General features: G+C 38.0%; 1 long non-coding RNA gene across 1 annotated transcript in view; it reads left to right on the plus strand.

The window, feature by feature from the left end:
* The first annotated feature begins 6,283 nt into the window (after window positions 1–6,283).
* LOC125173517 (uncharacterized) overlaps window positions 6,284–21,278 on the plus strand; it is a 31,065-nt gene continuing 16,070 nt past the window's right edge. Inside the window, exon 1 of the long non-coding RNA XR_007155061.1 lies at window positions 6,284–6,396. This is a non-coding gene — a long non-coding RNA (uncharacterized LOC125173517). The remainder of the gene's footprint in view (window positions 6,397–21,278) is intronic.

Genomic DNA, 21,278 nt, shown 5'->3' on the forward strand with positions numbered 1-21,278 from the left:
AACAAGCGTTTAAATGCTGATTCTTCAGTTCTTCCCACTGAAGCCTGGGGAAACTTCTAAAATCCAATGCTGTACACATATTTCCAGGCTTAAGAACGTCCAGGAATTTCTAATGGAACTGAGCTTATTTTTGCCTTTTGACCTTTTCGCTAACTCTTCCTTTTACTTGAAATGTTCTTCCCATAGATTTTATCACAGTTAGCTCCTTTGTGTCATTCAGATCTTCACATAAATATCACATCCTCAGAGAGATCTTCTTAAATCCTCAGTCTAAATTTGCATTCACTCTCACATGCACTCTTAATTTTCTGCCAAATACTTAGAACTACCTGAGAATCTCCTTGGTTATTTGTTTGTTGATAATCTGCCTCTTGTAGTGCAAGCTGCATGATAAAAATGACATTCTCTGCTTCTTTCTCCCTATGTCTGAGAATCTATATCTATTGCTGTAACCTAATAAGCACTCAGTATATCTTTTTTTATTAAGAGAAAATGATCGCACCTTCCAAGCAGACATATACAAAAGTTATAAAAATAAGTTAGGATAAATTTATCCTATCTGCACTAACAATCAATATATGGGGAACAGTATTCACATTCTAAAAACTGATGCTGTAGGATGAAAAGCAGCCACAAAGTTCTGCTCACTTCCGTAGCTGTGAAGTGGCAAGAACCTAGAAAAAAACAACGCAGAGAAGAAGCACGCGGGCTGCAAGGCTGGCAGAAACAAATCGATGTGGCCTAAAGTTCCACGCTAAAGTAAAAGTTTACAAAAGATTTGAGGCACATAAGCACATAAGCTTATTGTGTGAGGCCCATAAGCAAATTTTATTAACAGCATTTATGAGTCACAAATAGCAGTGGATAGAAAGACAAGACACTAACCACAAGGTCAAATGTTGTCACTGAAGACAAGTTAAGAGTGATCCTGTTGTACTGGAACAACAATGGAAATTGACAGTGTAACATCATAAGAAGTGCATTATGTTGAGCTCAAGAAGAAGGCCAGATGAATAGAAAATATTGCACAAATAGCAAACAGATCACCACAGACGAAAGTCACCTTCATTATTGGTCTTCCAGATGATTAGGTGATGCATTTTGATAGGCAAAGTTTATGAAATTAAATTCTCTCTACCCATACGGGGGCCACAGGAAACTAAACAAATATAATTTTTTTTTTCTTTTTGTTAGTGGAAGCAAAGAAGGAACATCTTACTGGTTAATTTGACTGAACTGATTAACTAATTAATTAATTAGTATAGCCAGTGTCAGGGGCTCCGTTTAACAGACTCCTGAGATTTATAGTTCATCCATATAAAAATACTTACATGAATATTTAAGAGTTGGTTAAGAACTCAGCTTGCGAAACATTTTTTTTTCCTTGGTCTATGTATTTTAAACCTGTTGGATTGTTGCAAAAAGATTTTGTGTTAAGTGCCATGAGATCCATTCCTTCCACCTCAAGCAGTGAAGGTTGTGATGACTAAGCCTTGCCATTCTTCCTTAGCAGTGTGCCCACTCTTGAAAACAAAACAAAACAAAACAAAACAAAGCATTTCAATAGAAAGGTCCAGGAAAACAAGAAAAGCCACAACTCATCAACACTATTTAAGTAAGTCCCCAGCCTTTAATATGACTAAATAGAACAGTTCTTGCAGTAATCAGAGGGTTCTTGACTGTTGGGGCCTGATTTGCATTGCAAAGGATGAAGTAGATAGAAGGGGTGTGTGCATGCGGGGAACAGAGTTCAGAGAGTCTGAGGAGAGGAAAGGATTATACTTAATAATGGATATATTTTTGAACTCCTTAGGAATGTTTTGTTGCCTCGTGACTGCAGAGCACTGTGGGATTTTGCTGTACTGTCTCCCTGGGGTCTTATCAGGAGATGGTTACCTAATTAGCACACAGCATATTCTTGCCTATGTTCTATTTGCACTGCAGATGCTTTCATTTCATACATCATTCACAACCTGCAGCAATTACAAAGTGGTAAATGACCTTATGCGATAATTACACTAATAGATCTGTATTGTTTCATATGGAGAAGACTGGAGGAGTGGGGTGTTTCGTGTGTCTGAAGAGTGGTTGCAATTTTGATCTTTCCTTAAATCTGGAATGCAAAGCAAGAAAAAGATGACTTTTGATCGTAAAAGTTACATCATAAACTCAATCAGATGAATTCCTAGGTAGAGAGATTTCTCCTTGGAATGAATATAAACTCCTGGTCAATATCTCCAATGTACTTTTACTTGGACAAGCAGTACCTAGATTTATCAATTAGATGTGATATTTTAATAAATAATAGTATTCTGGACTGTTAAAATCAGGAAAAGAGAGAGAATGACTATTTTCCCCTAAAACTACTTAAAAAAAAAAAAAGTCTTGTACTAATAGTTGTAAAGATTCATAAGTAAATTATAATCCTAATCTTTAAAGTGGTTGCAGTTCAAACCAGTCGCCATTTTTGAAGGAAATATACACTCATAATAGATGAACGCCAATACAGAAGAAAAAAAGACAAAAATAAATAGTCGATGCTGGTTTCTTACCCACCTTCCCCCCCTTCTATACAATGAGGCACCTTACAAAGTTGCCTGGAGATGATTTCCAGAAAGAATTTGTATCATCTGAGCACATTAATTAAATAATCTAAATTTTTTATAGCTAATTATATACATAGAATTTCTAAATTTTAAATTTAGTCCACAGAAATATTCTCTACCCACACTCTCTGGATCTATGCTGACGTATGTGAAACACTCTGAGGCTTACTCTATGAAATATTAATTAAAATGGAGTTTTATCAACTAATTAAATATAATATTTTCAGGGCAACTTTATATACAAGCCTAAAGTTCAGAAAATATGAGCTGTCTTCACTGATAAAATTCACAAAATATCGACTCAGTTTCAATTTTACTTTGTGCTGGCCAGAACCATAAAAGTGAGTGAAGGAAGCACTGTAGTATTTTTTCTGTAACTTATTTGTCAATGGGTGAAAACAATAATTAAAATGATAAATATGATCGAGTGGAAAAAATAGTAGCTTAATAGTTACAAAAGATGTGTTCTAGCTCTTGTATAGCTTGTATTTCAGGATATTTGAAATAAATAAATAAATAAGAAAAGCTGAACTTGTAATAAGATTCCTCCAAACTTCCATCATATCCATGATCTGCTCCTTGGGAATTCTGTTGTTGGCTTGGATCTCAGTCTGGAAGTTTCTTGTCCAACAGAGGTGAGAATATAAGATGGATCATAGATTTTTTTTTTTTTTAATGTTTATTTTTGAGAGAGAGAGAGACAGAGTATGAACAGGGGAGGGTCAGAGAGAGAGGGAGACACAGAATCTGAAACAGGCTCCAGGCTCTGAGCTGTCAGCACAGAGCCCGATGCGGGGCTCAAACTCACAGACCGTGAGATCATGACCTGAGCCGAAATTGGACGCTTAACCGACTGAGCCACCCAGATGCCCTGATTTTTTTTTTTTTAATTTAAGTTTATTTATTTATTTTGAGTGAGAGAGCATACACGTGCCTAGCACAAGCAGGAGGGGGGCAGCGAGAGAGGGGGAGAGAGAGAACCCCAAGCAGGCTCCATGCTGTCAGTGCGAAGCCTGACGCGGGACTTGAAGTCACGAACCATGATATCATCACCTGAGCCGAAATCAGGAGGCTACTTAATTGACTGAGCCTCCCAGGTGTCCCATGATGGATCATAGATTTAACAATAGTTCTGTAGGGAGGTATATAATAAAAGAAGAGACATGGAAAGGAAAGGAAAGGAAAGGAAAGGAAAGGAAAGGAAAGGAAAGGAAAGAAGGAAGGAAGGAAGGAAGGAAGGAAGGAGGGAGGGAGGGAGGGTCAGAAGAATAAGAAAGGAAAGAAGATTTTAAGAAAATATATAGCCTTGTAAAATATATACTTTAAATATAAATGCACTCATATTTCAGAATTGTAAATGTGGACAAATAAATACATGATATATAATAAAGGGATTAAAAATCATTTTCCTGGCTATGGCACAGACACACTCACACCCTGTGAGAACACCTCTGACAGTGACTACACTAAGGTCATTGAAGAGTCATTTAATTTGTTTGCAGTTACAGTTTCTTCACCTAAAGGTGACTGAAGCAAGAGCACAATTTTCTAACATGACTCTCACCTTCAGGTAAATGATTTCATTCCATGCTCATGGAAGAGTAGATTTTCTTCTTTTGTGGAGCAAAATCTGGAATTCATATTGGTAGGATACCCACAAATCTCAGGGGCCACCAATCACATATTTCATTTCTATTAGCAAATGAAAAACACTTAAGTGACTCCACAGAGCTTTTGCTTGTTTTCTTTACTGCTCTGGTTTTGCTCCATGAGGTTTTCTGTTATACTTTTAATATGGTCACCATTAAGGTCAAGTTTGTTTTCAGGCTGCTTGGCAATTTCTCTTTGCCGCTCACCAGTCATTCTCACAGACATTTTCTTCGAGTCTTTCTCATTTAGTCACCCAGTGCTTTGGTGACCCTCACTCCTACAGGGGAGGTTTAAACCTTGCTTCTTTTGTAATTGCAGGGTTTTTTTTTTAGATTCTGTTTTGGTAACATCATGGGACTTGCTCCCCCTCCTCGTCCCCGCACCCCAAACGAGCTGCCATCTAACAGAATCAGGGATTGCATTATTTCACTCTCTTCTCATCATCACTATTGTTATTTTATTTATTTATTTTTTAAACCACACATTGTTCTTTTCTGCTCAAAGCTTGGCATTCTGAACTCTGAGTAATATTTCAAACAGGATGAAATGAGGTAGTGGGCCATACTGTGCCAAAACGAAATGCCTGCCCCTTCTAATCCATGCAGTTAAATAAGACAGACTTTGTTGAATATCTTATTATAAAGCATTCCTAAGTACACATTTTACATGTAGCCGAGTGAGTAAACAATTGGAGTACTGTAAGTTGCTTCACAGCATAAAGCTGAATAACACATTGAAACAACCTCAAGTACCACAATTCTCTTTTTGAGAACTGTGTTTTTCTTCATTAGAAAAGCCTTTTTGATATGTCACATTTGGGGGAACTGGGAATCTTAATTTAGGCATTTTTCATTTGATGTTCCTTGCCCCTTTCTTTTGTTTGATGATCATAACCGAGGTAATCAGCTGCAACGACTCAAAAGGATTTCTATTAGCCTTGCTAATCATGCAGAGACCCTTTCTGAAGCCACCCTACATTTTTGAGGGCAATTTTCCCCTTGTTTGGTAGTGGGAGGGTAGAGGGAAGAACGAAGGAGGAAGGCAACTTGAAAGAAAATTGTAATAAAGGCAGTCTTGGTGATCTAGTTTATTGGGTACCCATGAGCTAGTTTCTGGTGGAGGTGGAAAACAGCCCAGGAATGTGTCAGAATTCATGTATGGGCCTAAGGGTTGGGTGAATCAATTCAACGTCCTGACTGCCATCTACTAGACTGATGATTTAGAGCAAACCGCTCAACTTCTCTAAGTCTCAGATTCATCTTCTCTAAAATGGGATCATAAATAGTTCCTACTTCTCCAGATTGAGAACTTTAAGTGTTACTTTCTTGTATGTTCACATCTGCAACAGCCTACAAACGCATAATACTGGTTATACCTCATTAGGGCTGCTGTTCTTGCTGTTGTATGGAGCTTTAAATATACATGATCAAAAAATGACAAGGACAGTTACATTACTTCAGCCAAGTCCAATTATCAGGCAGATGTTACTTCACTCAAAGAATTAACTGGAAGGAAATGCATTACTTCACACATTTGTTTCTTTACCTAGTATCCTCCTTCTTAATTTTGATGAGAAATTTTTAAAAACAAATGGGTTAGCAATGCTTTTCTGGAAAATATAAACTTACAAAATGAAGCTTAAGCACTGTCAGGAGAAGGAGAAATTCTTACAATTAAAGGTTTATGAAACATTGATTTTGACAAAATGTTTACCTTCTTCTTCTTTTTCTTTTTCTTTTTCTTTTTTTAAATGTATTTCAGTTTCTTCACTTGAGAAAATAATCCCAGTTATTTTTTGGCCTATGTTGAAATGTCATGAGTAGAATGGAACAGCATAATTTTTCTCCCCTGGGGTTCAAGAGTTTATTCCTTCTGATACAACAATAAATCAACTGACAAAATGGAATTTCTTTGCAATACATATGCAACAAGTTAGGTTGCATGGACAAGTTGAGTTTCAGTTTAAATATAGAAACTCTGGAACATTTTATTATAAAGGAATAGTGCTGGGAAACTCCTTAAAGAAGTGACTACAAAAGGAACTATGAGAAGAAGATAATAAGATTAACAATAGAGAACCTTGACAAGTGATATCAGCAGCTATGGAAACATCTGCTTGCCAAGCAGTGATGTATATTGGGTGAGTATAAAATAATGCTGATTTAATGACTGTTTCTAACACTGTTATTTCCTTAGAATGGATGGGTTGGTAGAAAGAAATGTTATATGAATTAGCATAGTTTTGTTTTATGCTCAAAGAAAATTGAGTTTTTGGATCTTAGAGTCCAGGCTCAGTATCACCATACCTTTATGTCATCATGTGTTTGGAAACCCCCATAACCGGATCTGTCTCTTCAAGAGACAAAAGCCCACTTTGTAGTCATAGACAAGACACAAACGTTAAGCCAACTCATATTTTCCTATAGCTTCTCTTTCTAGTTAAGTCTGCAAACTAATTTGGATTAAACTAAAACAGACTTTTGCTCCAAGCATTTTGGAAGTTTAAAGAGTTTGGCTAATTTTGGTTGTCTTTTCAAAATATTTCTTATATGGCTTCATGTCTGCGTCCTGGAAGGGGACCAATATGTGCTTAAATCTTTTAAGAAGTTGCTCTTTTCTTCTGCCCAGGCTTCTGAAAGGCAGCAAATACGCTGAGGTTCTAAGGATTTCTGTCTGCTTTTATCAAACGGATGCTGGACAAAGTTCACTGCCACTAGTATTCAAAATCACTGGGGAAGAAATATAGAACATACATTTTAAATATACTATACTTTTTCTGATATTCTAACACTTAGTAGACATGTACAGCAATTTTTAAGAGAAATAAGAACAGAGCAGTAGGCTTCAAGTCCTTGTTCATCTTTGTTTCTCCCTCTTTCATATTCACTATGACTTTATTTCTTGCCAGTTGAACCTGAAAGCAGGTTATTTTCATTTCTACTTTAGATTCTGTGCTATCATTGGTACATGGTACTACATAAGAAATCTACTCTTCTAAAAAATCTTTGCCACTGATGCCACATACAAATACCGTATGGACTAGCTCTCAGAGCCAAGGCAGGAAAAATCGCCAAAGGGTAAAAATAGTTCTTGATATGATGATATGCTGCTAAAAGCCACATGGTGTTTGGGTGCAGCATTTCACAGTCAAACAATCATAATTTCATGCCTAAAATGTGCATGTTATTTCAGGAAAATACAAAATCTGAGCATTGCACATTTGCTACAGAATGACCAGTGAGTGTTGCTATAATGATTTGTTTTTCTTTTACAAATGAATATTTCTTGCTGAGCCTTTTCATGCCATATTGCCTGGGGCGGCAATGGGAGTAAGGACAGGCGGAGGTGAGAATAGGAGGGAGTATTGAATATATCTGGTCTTCTCTGCTAAATTCTTCCAATTCTGCAAACTAGGTAGGATATAAAATAAGCCTCCCGTCTTTCTCCTTTGAAATGTAGGTACTAGAGTCTTTATCTCAGAAAAAGTGAACTTTCTGAAGCTTCTCCCTGATGGTAGGGAGCTTTTCAGTAGGAAGGTTTATATTCTGTCCCTAGGAGTCCTAGACTTCTCATGTAATTATTAATAAATATTTATCACAATAAAACACACTCTCCCTTAAAGTTATAATGGGCTTGAGAGAGCTCAACTGGTCTGAGGCCATGGCCATTGCAATGTGGATGCAAGAACATAATGCCAGTTCCAGTAAAATACTCATCATCTATTACTTAAGCTATAGGATTCTTCATACTCAGGTGACAGAAGCAGAAGGACAGTGAGGTACAAGGAGGAATTGACAGGGGACAAAACCTAGAAACAAAAAGGAAAAATAATTAGGGTGTGTTTTTGCTTTGTTTCATTTTGTTTTGGTAACAAAAACATTGCTTACTCAAAGACAAAAAGGAAGCCCAAAGTTGTTATTAAGCAAAAATTAAAGGTTTGTGGTATCTCACAAACCAGAGAAATTTTAAAGGCCTGGAGACAAAGGAATCTGTTGAAAGGTCATGGTACTTGTGAGGATGGATGATTAATCCAAGGGTCAAATCAGGATAAGTGGAAAAGGGTCTGATTCCCTTACCATAATAATAATTAATGGCATAATGTAAAGTTTAATGTGTGCCAACCACCTTAAGAAAATTAACTCACTTAATTCTCTACAAAGAAACTTTGATAGGTATTATTGCTATCCCCATATTACAGATGAGAAAACTGAAGAAGGTGTCACAGGCAGACCTCTAGAATATTGGTTAGTTGGTAAGCTGGCTAGCTTTAAGAATAGTTGAGAACTGAGGCTGAAGATTCAGGCACACACTGTGTCCATATGAAGTCAACATGGAACTGAAACTGGGGGGGTGGAAATTACCAATTATTAGGTTAATAAAAGAAGACTAGGGGCGCCTGGGTGGCGCAGTCGGTTAAGCGTCCGACTTCAGCCAGGTCACGATCTCGTGGTCCGTGAGTTCGAGCCCCGCGTCAGGCTCTGGGCTGATGGCTCGGAGCCTGGAGCCTGTTTCCGATTCTGTGTCTCCCTCTCTCTCTGCCCCTCCCCCGTTCATGCTCTGTCTCTCTCTGTCCCAAAAATAAATAAACGTTGAAAAAAAATTAAAAAAAAAATAAAAGAAGACTATATTAAAAGGAAATTATAATTTAAAAAGTGTTTCATATAATTGAATGATGTTACTCTGTACATTTATCATCTACTTTAACTCAAGACTGTCTAGCCAAGCAAAAACATATTTTAAAGCCGGAGAGGAACTTACCAGTCATTTAATCAAGTGGAATTCAACAATCTTCTGAAAGATGGTCACCTGAAGGTCAACACTCACATGGAGAGCACACCCTGAAATGAAGAAGCTGAGGGCTGAAGAGATTAACTCAAGGCTTTGCAGTTAATTGAGGGTAGAGTGTGGTGAAGGATAAGACAGTAACTCCAAGATCATGTTGTGAAAATGGCTACTGAGAATATTTAGTGACTATCTAACATGTCTTAAGTGTTGTTACCATGCACAGAACAGATGTAATTCCAATCTTCATGTTTCCATAACTAGCAAAGGAGTTGGACATGTTGGACAAATTGGACAGTTGCAATACAATTGTAATAGAATACAGTGTTCACAGACCATGTAAAACAAATGCCAAATCTGGACTCACAGCTTTGAGGGAGGTTTCCCAGATGGCCTCTGAAAAATGGATGAGATTTGGTCAAGTTTGGAATTAGAGGAAAATATATCCAGACAGACCTGAAGAAGAATTGTATAAGGGAACAACTAAAACAAGTTTTGTTTGACTTGAATGCAGAGTCTAATGGGGCATGGCTAAGGTGAGGCTGAAGGGATAAGCAGGGGCCAGGCAATAGAGTTTTCAATGCAATATTAAACAGTATGAACTGTATCTCAAAGATCTTGAAAAGCATTTAAGAAGATAGTGATATTCGTCAGATTTAAATTGGAGCAAGATCGCCCAATTTGCAATGACAATAAACTCATGACAAAGAAACCAATGAAAGAGGCTATGTTAATAATCCAAGTAAGAAGGGAAGTGGCTTATACTTTCAGAAAGCCCATGATGATGAAGAATAAATAGATTCAAGATGTTTAAGAGGTAGAATGGCAGGTACTGTACTGACAAAGTCTGGATGGTAAGAAAGCAAGACATAAAATCAAAGACAGTGCTAATTTTTTTAGACTGAATTGTGTTCCCCTAAACTTCATATGTTGATGCCCTTACCCCCAATATGACTGTATTCTGACATAGGGACTTTATGGAGGTAACTGAGGTTAAACTAATTAAATGGGGTCATAAGCACGGGGCACTAATCTGTATAGAACTGTTGTCCTTGTAAGAAGAAAGGACGAGGGTGCCTGGTGGCTCAGGGGGTTAAGCGTCCAACTTTGGTTCAGGTCATGAATTCATGGCTCGTGGGTTCATGCTCCATGTAGGGCTCTGTGCTGACAACTAGGAGCCTGAATCCTGTTTCATATTCTGTCTCTGTCTCTCTTTCTGCCCCTCCCCTGCTTGTGCGTTCTCTCTCTCTCTCAAATATAAATAAACATTAAAAAAAAAATTTAAAAAAGAGGAAGGTTCACAAAAGCTCTCTCTCTCCATGCTTGCACAAAAGAAAAAAAAAAAAGCCATGTGAGGATTCAGAGAGAAGGCGGCTATCTACAAACCAGGAAAAGAGCCATCACCAGGAACTCAACTGGCCAACACTTTGATCTGGGACTTTGAAGCCTCCAGATATGTAAAAAAAAAAAAAAAAAAAACTTTGTTTAAATCATCTACTTTATGACATATTGTTATGGTTGCCTAAACTAATTTTTATAATTTGTCATTTATTTTATCAAACCTAGTACATAACAGTGACATTTGCCAATTTTGGAAACATGGGAAGTGAGTTTCAATTGTAATTCTCAGAGGAGGAACCTCACAAAAAAGAGGTTTAAGAGAAAAATTCTCAGTCCAGGGTCACAGAAGTCCAGAGAAGAGAACTTCAAGGAAGGAGTGGTCAACAGTGTCAAATGCAGCAGAAAGGACAAGAAAATTAAGGACTAGAAAGAGTTCATTGGTTTTGTCCATTGGAAGCTTGGATGAGAATGATTTAAATGGTGGGGTATGACTGTTGGTAAATTACAGGAGGCTGAGTGTGTTGTCAAGAAAATGTCCCACTTTAGTATTCTGCTTCAGGAACAGAACTGAATGATGGCTCCAGGCATTGTCCTTCTGGATTTACCACCATTTCAGCAGAGGCTGTAATTCCCATTGGCTGCTCACAGCCAATGACTGAGCAGAGAGGATATAATGTAGGTCCAGTCTTGAGAGACCTGGCATTCCTTAAATGGGTAACTTTGGTTTGAGGTGTCCTCATTTGCCAGGTTGACACCATCCTACAGTTATGCAAAAGTCTGAGACTCTTCCTAATGAACCCGCATCCCTGAATGCTCTCTCTTTCAAGGGCTCATATGGGCATCACAGTCTGAAAGCTGTCCTCACCTTCTTGTACTCCCTTCCCTTTCTCCTCTGCAGGCCTCCCTCAAGAAATCTCTTTTTGTGCACTTAATCTTTTTTAATAAAACATTTTCTCCTCTGAAAATGCAAACTGACTGTGGGGAATCAATGGGATGAAAACTCTAGACATTATTATGCAAATGGAATTTTTCAGAAGTATGGCTACAAAAGAGTGAGGGTAGAATGGGTAGAGTGAGTACTGTGAGAAGTCATAAAGGGTAGAATGTAGTCCAGCAGGTAGGTAGCCTGAGAAAAAGGAGATCTCTTCTATTTTCTTTTTTTTCAAATGTTTATTTTGATAGAGAAGGCCAGAGTGTGAGTGGGGGAGGGACAGAGAGAGAGAGAGAGAGAGAGAGAGGGAGACACAGAATCTGAAGCAGGCTCCAGGCTCTGAGCTGTCAGCACAGAGCCCCATGTGGGGCTTCAACTCACTTACAGTAAGATCATGACCTGAGCTGAAGTCGGACGCTCAACCGACTGAACCACCCAGGTTCCCCCCCCCCTTTTTTTAAAATTTATTTTAAGTTTATTTATTTATTTTGAGAGAGGTTAGGAGAGGGGCAGAGAGAGAGGGACAGAGAGAGAGAAAATACCAAGCAGGCTCCACCCTATGCTTAACCAACTGAGCCACCAGGTGCCCCCCTTCTATTTTCACACAAAGTGGATGGAAAAAGGGATAAAGATGCAGGTAATTTTGTAGGTTTCATGGCAGGGTCTTAAGACAATCTTCACTTTCTGGCTTCTTTGTGTTCTGTGAGTTAAGAGTAGAGTCTCCCCTGAGAGCAAAGGGGATGGTTAGGGGCTTGATGAAGGAAATCTGAAATAGACACCATGGTCCATGCAATGTAGAGCATTAGATAGAAAACAAACTAAGGAAACACCACAGGACTTTGGGGCAGATACAAAGGCCAAGGTGGATTTACCTAATTGCTTTTCTCTTTTGAGATGAGCTCAGTAATTTTGTTATAGAGTGAGAGAAGGCCAAGGGTTGAATTTCAACTTCAACTTCCCTGTTTTCAGATAGTGCTTCTGACTACACACATCCCTGGCACTCTGCTCTCTTGTTTGGTCAACTTGGATGAAAGTGTTTGTGAGATTTTGAACTAGAATGGCAGTTGAGTCAAGATCCTTTGCTCTTTACAGACCTTGAGAGAGAGTCCCTGTATCAGTACTAAAAAGATTCTTTGCCTTTGGTAGGAATAGTGCTATCTGAGTTCTAGTTCTTGACTCATACAATTCAAAATGCTAAAACAAAAACATTACCCTCAATCTCTTCCACCTTCCTGTGCATATGTCTCCTGAAGCATTTCATGTCTTCCTGATGGACCCACCATGTAGTCCTACCATTCCTAAATAATAGACAACCCAAAGGGAACCCAGGAGGGATGATCTGTCACCTTATGGGTAGCTTGAAAATATATTGTCATACTTGTATTGCAGTTCTGTAGCATCCTATTTGTAGTTTGGACAAAGGAATGAAGAGAACTGAATATTTAAAGTATCCTACAGCAAGGAAAAGCAATTATTAATAACAAACTGCTGATAATAGGAATCATAGATACTTATGAGTTTTATTTTATCTTATTTTATTTATTTATTTATTTAAAAAAAAATTTTTTTTTCAACGATTTTTATTTATTTTTGGGACAGAGAGAGAGGATGAACGGGGAAGGGGCAGAGAGAGAGGGAGACACAGAATCGGAAACAGGCTCCAGGCTCCGAGCCATCAGCCCAGAGCCTGACGCGGGGCTCAAACTCACGGACCGCGAGATCGTGACCTGACTGAAGTCGGACGCTTAACCGACTGCGCCACCCAGGCGCCCCTATTTTTTTAATGTTTATTTTTGAGAGAGAGAGACAGAGAACATGAGTTGGGGAGGGGCAGAGAGAGAGAGGGAGACACAGAATCTGAAGCAGGCTCCAGGCTTTTAGCTATCAGCACAGAACCCAACATGGGGCTAGAACCCATAAACTGTGGCCACCAAGATGCCCCTTATTTTATCTTATTTTAAAATTTACTTATTTATTATGGGGGGGTGAGAACACACTAGCGAGGGAGGGGCAGAGAGAGATGAGAGACAGAATCCCAAGCAGGCTCAATGCGATCAGTGCAGAGCCTGAAGCAGTGTTCTAATTCATGGAACTGTGAGATCATGACCTGTGAGATCAAGAGTTGGCACTTAACCGACTGACCACCTAAGTGCCCCTGAGTTTTAGTTTTTTAAGACATAAATGAAAAGGTGATAGGATTAGCTATGATATTGACAGTGGATATTGTTATATTGCACACAGAAAAAGTGAATATCAGTTTCTTTATTGTATTCGTAAATCCCATTGGCAAAATTATCAGTAGATTGGGGGGTAAATAGAGAATTTGAGTACAAATGTACTTCTTACTGTTAATTATGCATATCATTTACTGAAAATTCCACTACCTGAAAGCATAATCAAATATGAAAAGCAAAGACTTTGACCTGACCCCATAACAAAAAAAGAAAATGGATGAGGTTTTACAAGACAAAATAACAAAAGATAATAATGATTAGGAGATAAACCAATCCTAAATATGTTTATTATATTCCTAGAGACACTAAGTAAGAACTATCTATTAATGAAGCTTTAATAACCATAAGTGAGTACACATTCTATATTTTATATTCTTCCTTCCTTTGTATGACATTTATTTGGTTGCTACTACATTTATGAAAGTAAGGGATTTATGTAAGAGATTTAATATAACACAAATTCACACTTGCTTCTTTGGGAAAAATGTGTGTTTATGCATACACTGAAGATTTAAGAATCATTATATATTATATGAGATCATCATAAAATGCTGTAGAAAATAGGTATCCTTATTCTTTTCACGATCAACATATTTTGTTCATCCTGCCTTTATTTGAAAATGAAGAAGATGCCTTTACTATTTTCAATTTTTAACAAAAGAGATGCATACTTTTTTTAGTTTTTAATTTTAGCAAAGTCTTATCTAGTCACTGTGCAAATATAGGGTAATAAAATTCAGTAGAACTTTCCAGAATTGATTGAATTAGGTATGTGTGTGATACCAAGAAAATAAAATGAAATGAAAGATATTTTAAAAAGAAGTTTTCAAGGTAAAAAACAAATTTATCTTAATTATACAAACTAAGTTAGTGCTTGAAGATAGTCATGCATTTGAGATGTCATAAGATCATTAAAACTTTCTGGGTAATTTTTTTAAACATTTATTAATTTTGGAGAGAGAGAGACAGAGCTCATGCAGGGGAGGGGCAGAGAGAGAGGGAGACACAGAATCTGAAACAGGCTTCAGGCTCTGAGCTGTCAGCACAGAGCCTGAGGTGGGGTTCAAACCCACCAACAGTGAGCTCATGACCTGAACAGACGTCAGACCCTTAACTGACTGAGCCACCCAGGTGGTGCCCTTGATTTTGTGAGCAATTTGGAAAAAAAAAAAAAAAAAAGAAATTTTAACATTTAATATAGTGTTTGTGGGAAGCATAGGTTACTTCTTTCTTAATAATACATGCATGTTAACTTTTCTTTTTGGATATGTTAACTTTTAATTATCACATCATTTTTCAAATTATTTCACTTAAATAGTTTATGCAATAATTTTAATTTTTTTATTTTAAAAAGAGAAAGTGTATTTAAAATTTTCACAAACTGTTTTCAGATAGTAAATTGATATTTAATGTTAAAGGCTTAGTATGTTTGTAAATATCAGACATTTTTATAATAATGAGGATGATGTCTTTTCGATATTTACTTTAAATTCTCAAGAACAGTTATCCTATTACCACCAACCTAAAAATTTTATGTGTAAAGCGTGCAAATTGATGGTGGTTTGGAACAGCAAACAGAAAAACTTAGAAGTTCACAAGCCAGCTTTTATATTCATGACCTAAATTTATGTAGCTTATTTAACTTTTATAGGCTCCATTTTGATTCCTGTGATCCTTGACACATCTAATGTTGTTTGTTATGAGTAGATTCAACATTTTTATATCTTTCTTTAATATATGAACTAATTCATTTGCAGGCAAATTTAATACAATTATGAATAAACAAAATAGACACTCTCTCAAACACATAACCATGTAGTTACAACAGAAGCCTCACGCTACATGCTAAGGGAGTTTTTATACCTTTATTCTCTTTCTAATGACGTTGCCATGATGACAAAAATAAAAGAGGGTTGACCCCGAGTATTTGAGCATTGTCCCCGCCCCCCCCCCCCCCCCCCCCCGCCGCCCCTCCTCTCCCCGTGATTTCTTGATGAATCGGTCTCTCCTTTGGACTCTGGCACTGTGTGTTTTTTATTTCCTTTTGAGAACATTTACTGGGAGTTTTTTGTTGTTGTTGTTGTTGTTGTTGTTTTTAACTCAGTGCTACTTCATGAGGAAATAACCTACGAAATCACTCTCAAAATTCAGAGTCACACCATTTTGAAATCAGATTTGAGAGTGACAGGCTAGCCCCTGGCAGGAACAGCCTCCGCAGAGGAGGAAGCGCCTGGGGCCCAACAGCTGAATGCCCCGGGCAATCTGTAAAGACACAACTGCTCTCTGACCTGGGAATGTACCTCACTGGACAGATTGGCTTGTTGGAGACTTTTTTTTTTTTTCTGGTTTTGAATCAAGATGGAGAAATCATTTTGCCATGACATTAAAAAAAAAAAAAGTCAGACAGCACTTAACTCGTGAGGTGTATATTCTCTTCTGAGTCTGTGCCTGTAACTCCCACTGACAGCCATGGCAGTTAGGCAGGTGCATGCGGAAGAAAATAGACTCTTTTTAACATTAAGCATCAGATTTGGGTCTCCCCGGAGAATGCTGGTTACTGGAGTGGCTGTGAATGATGCATTCTCGTGGAATGTTTAAGCCATAAATCAATCCCGAATCATACTTTTCCTAGAGTTCTTTATGTCTTCTGAAATCCTAATGTGTCACGCACGCCCCGACTCTATTTCAGACTGAGCCTAAACACAGTTGCCAAAATAAGATTCAAATAATGAAATGTGACTTTTATAATTGTTTTCCTCTGAAGATCCAGAGCCTTAATCTGGCTCTGGTTAATCGTTTTAATTTGACTTATGATACAGTGTCAGTTTATTTAGTTGGAATTAGTTTTCCATTTCTCTCCTTTTTGTAAGCGCTGCCTGTTTACTTAACAATATTTGGCTTTGCCTAATGATATGTACAGAAGACAGTGCTAAGTGGAACATCAGCTGTTTACATCAGCTCTAACAATTAATGCATGTTAATTTTTAATTACACTGATTGTACTAGAGGCAGAATGTATGTTTCTTCACAGAACAGATGTACTAGTCAGCTTGGCTGGTGAACACGCATATCGATCAGATGTTGATTCTGCCAGCAATTCAGCAAAGTCTGCTGAGTGTCGGCTTCTAATGTACTTACGAGTTTACGGCTCGGAGTCCTGGTGGAGGCAATACAGCTCGATGCTATATCCTCTAATGTTTACAGATAATCACAATATGTCTGTTTTGTGGTTAGCATTCGACAGTGTATGACTAGAAGATTGAATAGGTATGAGGAGATCCAAAGGTGTCTTCACTTGTGGACTGCTTTCTCTGCTCTTATTTTGAGGCAGTGTCTTCCAAGATTGTACTTTGCCAGTAAGATTAAAAAGCAAACGAACGAACATGGTTCTTGTGTTAAATTTAGCTTGCCTGCCACAGGTGACCACTGTCAGTGCAAGGAGAAGTTGAAAAGATAATATAGTTACTGTACTTGGAAAGACAACCATTTTTTTTTTTTTTTAATGGGCAAACAACTTCCACCAGCATCTAAAAGAAACTGTTAATTTGGCCGACATATGAAAAGATACTTGACATCATTAGTTATCATAGAAAGACAAATTACAAATTACAGAATGAGATACCGCCATAGCACTACCAAAAGGGCTGAAATTAAAAGGGTCAAGCAACGCCAAAGGTTAGCCAGACTATGGAACAATTGAAACCCTCATTTATTGTTGATGGGAGTGCATATTGGGAAAATAATTTCAAGAAATGGACAAATGCTACTAAAGGCAAACATACATATATTCTATGACCAATGAATTGGGTTTCTAGGGTTAAGGCTAAGAACAAACACTTGTTTATGTCCATCCAACAAATGTCTGAAAAATTGTCAGAGGAGGTTTATTTATAATAGCTGAAGACCAGTAACATTCAAGAGGATAATGACTAATTATGGTATATTCATACCATGAAATATTGTTGCAGGATTTTTTACCTCAATACCCGGGATCTGTTGTCTCACCGCTTTGAAGAATGAAGAGGTGGACACAGACTAAAACGAGCCGCAGGCAAAAGTTCATTACAGCAGAAGATGAGAAAGTAAAAATAGTATGAAAGCGTTGTTTACTGAGAGGGGGCATTTGAAAGTGAACGCCTTCCCACTTGTTCCTACTCCCTTGTTTCCTCTCAGGTTCTACCCTTATTGGCTAGGTAACTCTAAATGCCTAGTCACCCTTTTTGATTGGCTCGTTTCCTTGGTATGAGGGGTGGTCTATGGCCATACCATTCCTTGTGGGTCATAACTTTTATGGTCTGTTGATTTTTCGTCAGGTCTTTTGTCAAATTCCTAAAGGGGAGTAGGTGGTTTCTGTTACATTCTTAAGAGGAACTTTGCTCCTGAGGGAGTTTGCTCGAGGTCAGACATTCCCCAGAAGAAATGTTTTCAAATACTGTGTTTTTCCCCACCCAGGGACCTTCAAGCCCTAGCCTCTCCCTTTCTGCATACTGAATCTTGTCTTTTCCTATCATAACATTACCTGCAGCAAAAGAGAAGAAACTACCTCTACTTGCAACAACATAGTGGTATCTCAGAGGCATAATATTGAGGGAAAGAACCAGACATAACAAGAGTACATCCATATGATTCTATTTATATAGAATAGAATCTATTTATATTTTTGCAGTTAAAAAACAAGCAAATTGGGAGTTTTGCTTCTGGCACGACTGTATGAGGAGCTCTGCAATCCAGTAAAACTGGGGAAAATTATAAATAAAAATAACCATTTAAAGTTTCAGGGAATGGTCCTAAGGACATACAGCAAATGAAGAAACATTTAATCAAGAAAATCTACTATAACTCAGTAAGAACTGTGAGAATGTGTGGTATTTGAACAAAGACCCATGCCCTTCATCTCTCCCTCCTCCTAGTTCAAGAAGACATAAACCTCCATTTCACACTAGATGAGAAGGAGACCTGTCTCCTCCCTCCAGCAACCAATTGAAGGTCTATCTGTCCTAAGGGTACAGAACATCAGCGTTTCTAATCTTGCTCCCAGCTAGATTTGCTGAGGCGAAGTTACGGGTGAGTGTGGCTGAGAGTTGGGGGCTCTCTTCATCTGTTTAGCCCCCACTCATGGGACAGAGGCTCTACCTTGGGCATGGTGCTGCTGAAAATACTGGAGACCCCAGTCGCCCTTATACTGGCCCACTAGGTGGCGTTCCATGCCAAGAGCAAGAGAGGCAAACCAAAGATGCTGGCCCCTTCTCATCCATTGAGTGTTCAGCTCCTGAAGTAAGATGTCACTTAAAGAGAAGCTCTCCACTAACATCTGCTACCAGCTCCAAAGCCACGGCTTACAGATTTTGCTTGGGTGGGTCAAGCAAGCCACCGAACAGTGAACTCCAAATTCCTCTCTAAAGGAACTTGACTTTATGTGCAAGACTGAAGAAGTTAGGCCTAAGGGCACTCTCAAAAAATGATGGGCATTTTGGTGAGAAACAATTGATAAGAGAGGAGTAGATTTATGGATATATGGGCTAAAGTGTAGGACAGTTTACTGGAGAGAAATGGGACAATAGATGTCTGAAAGAGCTCTCTAGGGATCAGAACAAATCTTTGACCCTAGGAAGATAACTTCAAGTTCCCCAAATTTGATAAGAATAGTCTGGAAGGAATTTGTGCCCTAGGGCACTACGGAAAACAACAGAACAATGAGCCAGCATTTAGTGGGGCTTTAATACCAGAATGTGGTCAGGGAAAGAGACAATCCAAGAGTCCTGCCAAATACACTGTCATCAGAGGGCCTGTGTAAGCATACTGAAGGCTGTGACCTTGAAGAGTAACATCAGAGACTTCACAATGGGAGGTTTGAGGTCATGATCTCATGGTTCATGGGTTTTAGCCTCACGTTGGGCTCTGTGCTGACAGCTCAGAGCCCGGAGCCTGCTTCAGATCCTGTGTCTTCCTTTCTCTCTGACCCTCCCTGGTTCATGCTCTATCTCTCTCTCTCAAAAATAAATAAACATTAAAAACTTTTTTTTTTTAAAGAATCAATATTGATCTAATCTTTCACCCTAAAGCACTGGAAGAATAAACCTAGAGCGTGCGGGAGGAAGGGAATAATAAAGATTAGTATGGAAATTAATACAATTAAAAGAAAATTAGAGAACATCAACAAAACTAAATCCATTTTTGTTGTTGTTGTTCTTATTGTTAAAGATTAAAACATTGGCAAACCTTGAACTAGATTGACCAAGAAAAACTCAGATTACTAGAACCATAAGTCAAAGTAGGAACATTACTAATGACCTCATACAGAAAATTGATTATAAGATATAGGACTGACAATTGTACACTAATAAATTTGATATATCAGAGGAACTGGCCCAATTTCCAAAAACCCACGAGCCACTGAAGCTGAATCTAAAGGAAATAGAAAACTTGAGGATATTTATACCACCTAAAAGAGATAGATGTCAAAACCAAAAAATTTACCACACAGAAAACTCCAGGCCAAAATGGCTTCACAGGTAAATTCCACTGAGCATTCAGAGAAACATTAATTTCAATTTTTCACAAGTTGTCCAAAAAAATAGAACAGGAGAGTACACTTCCCATCTCTTTCTCTGGAGCCAGGATTAACCTGATACCAAAACAAGACAAATATTTCACAAGGATAGAAAACTACAGACCAACATCTTTTATGAATATGGATGCAAAAATCTTCAACAGAATACCGGCCAACCTATTCAGCAACATATAAAAAGAATTATACACCACGACCAAGTGGGTTTTATCTCAAGAATGCAAACTTGGTTTAACATCTGAAAATCTATGAATGTAATAATATATCATATCAGGGGTGCCTGGGTGGCTCAGTCTGTTGAGCGGCTGACTTCTGCTGAGGTTATGATCTCATGGTTCATAGGTTAGAGCCCTATGTTGGGCTCTGTGCTGACAGCTCAGAGCCAGGAGCCTGCTTCGTAGATTCTGTATCTCCCTCTCTCTCTGCTCCTCCCCCATTTATGCTCTGTCTCTCTCTCTCAAAAATATCAAATAAAAACATTAAAAAAAGTAATATACCATATCAGAAAAGTAAAAAAAACACGTTGATCTTACTAGACACACCATGCAAAAAAAAAGAAGAAAAAAAAAACCACCAAAATGCAGAGAAAGCATTTGACAAAATCCAATGCTCTTTCATGATAAAAACATTCAACAAACTAAGAAGAGAAGGGACCTTCCTTAACCTGATAAAAGGTTAGTTAAAAAAACAGTGAACGAGTGGATGTTTTCCTCCTAAATCAATAAAAAGGGAATGATGTTCATTCTCATCACTTCTCTTCAGCACTGTACTAGAGGTTCTAGCCAGGGTAATTAGGTAAAAAAAGAATTTGAAAGTAAGAAACAAAATTCATATGGAGTTGCAAGGAACTCAGAATAGGCGAAATGACCTTCAAAAAAGAAGCAAAACTATGGAAGACTCACACTTCCCAATCTCAGAAATGACTACAAAGCAACACGGTAAACAAGACATTGCGATACTCCCATAAGAATAGTCATATAGACTTGAGAGTCCGAAAATAAATCCATGTATTTATGGTCAACTGATTTTTGTCAAGGATACCAAGACCATTGAATGGGGAAGCAGTTGTGTTTCAACAAATGGAATGGGAAACTGGATATCCACCTGCAAAAGAATGAAATTGCACCTTTATCACACCATATCCAAAAAGTACCTAAAAATTTTTC

Source organism: Prionailurus viverrinus, chromosome C1 (genome assembly GCF_022837055.1).
Source record: "Prionailurus viverrinus isolate Anna chromosome C1, UM_Priviv_1.0, whole genome shotgun sequence".
Classification (NCBI taxonomy): domain Eukaryota; kingdom Metazoa; phylum Chordata; class Mammalia; order Carnivora; family Felidae; genus Prionailurus; species Prionailurus viverrinus.